The sequence below is a fragment of the Galeopterus variegatus genome, unplaced genomic scaffold (genome assembly GCF_000696425.1).
Source record: "Galeopterus variegatus unplaced genomic scaffold, G_variegatus-3.0.2 Scaffold12111, whole genome shotgun sequence".
Lineage (NCBI taxonomy): Eukaryota > Metazoa > Chordata > Mammalia > Dermoptera > Cynocephalidae > Galeopterus > Galeopterus variegatus.
This window is the reverse complement of record NW_007738222.1, coordinates 10,100-11,370: the sequence shown is the minus strand read 5'-3', so window position 1 is coordinate 11,370 and position 1,271 is coordinate 10,100. Positions and strand designations below refer to the sequence as shown.

General features: G+C 47.1%; 1 long non-coding RNA gene across 1 annotated transcript in view; it reads left to right on the top strand.

Moving 5' to 3' along the window:
• Positions 1-1,271, top strand: part of LOC103610944 — a 3,973-nt gene that overhangs the window by 1,042 nt on the left and 1,660 nt on the right. The gene's annotated exons all lie outside the window — the stretch shown is intronic.

Genomic DNA, 1,271 nt, shown 5'->3' with positions numbered 1-1,271 from the left:
GAGATTGTTAGGACCCGGAAGAGAAAAGTGCCATGTTTTAGGGAGTGCCTCCTTTGGGGTCTTTTATGGGGCCTTACATTCCTCCCTTTTTCCTCTATTGGAGATAAGGTCATTGAGGTCTCCGAACTACTTCCTAATGGAGGGGGGCATCATGGGAGGAGAAAACAGGGAGGAGAAAGAAACCCCCATTATACCCCAAAGGAGAGTGGTGAACAGGGTGATTTCAAGGGGAGAGAAATCCGTGAAAGTTCCTTGGGGCCATAGGTCAGCCATCTGCTGTGTCCAATGGGCCTAAGAGGTTTTGGGGAAGATCATCCATGCATCTGAAGCTACAGTGGTCAGGAACAAGCACCACCGGTGACTTAGATCCATTTTGGCAAGATGACAGGGGTTCTATTGAGGAGCAGGAAGGGTCTTCCATGGCCAGCAGCTGGTAAATTCTAAGTAAAGTCTGGTTAAAAGCTTGGTTAGAAATTTTACTTATTTGGGCCGGCCCAGTGGTGCACTGCTACAGTGCGCCGCTTGGGAGCGAGGCGGCAATCCCGCCGAGGGTTTGGATCCCACATACAGACCGGCTGCTCACTGGCTGAGTGAGGTGCGCGTGCAACACCGAGGGTTGCGATCCGTTGCCGGTCACGAAAAAAGACAAAAAGGAAAAAAAAAAAGAAATTTTACTTATTTGGGCCGGCCCAGTGGTGCACTGCTACAGTGTGCCACTTGGAAGCGTGGTGGCACTCCCGCCGAGGGTTTGGATCCCACATACAAACCGGCCNCAGCTGCCAAAACAAAGCAAAATGAAACAAAAGGCAGCCTCTCCTTGTCCTGGGCTAACCCAGGCCAGCTAATGTAAGGGCACTGGCCACTGGTGGCTAGTCCAATGTAAATCTATTAAAATGAAATAAAATTAAAAGTTTGGTACTTCAGGCCACTATTTTATTTGAAGTACTCAACAGCCATATGTGCCTTTCATATTGGACATTGCCAATAACAGGGCAATCCCATCATTCCAGAAAGATCTATTGGAAAGTTCCCTTTTCCTCTGCTCCTGGGGACCTCTCTACATAGACTATACCCTCTCCTATATCTCTCCAGAATTCTATGCCAGGGACAGCCTGCCTAAGTTCAAATACTGCCTGCATAATTTCATAGCTGAATTAGCTAAGTCACCTTGAAGAAACTTAAAAAAACAACAAAATCCTCTCCATGCCTCAGTTTCCCTATCTGTAAAATGGCATAATAATATCAACCCTACATGCAAATTAAATGAGGTT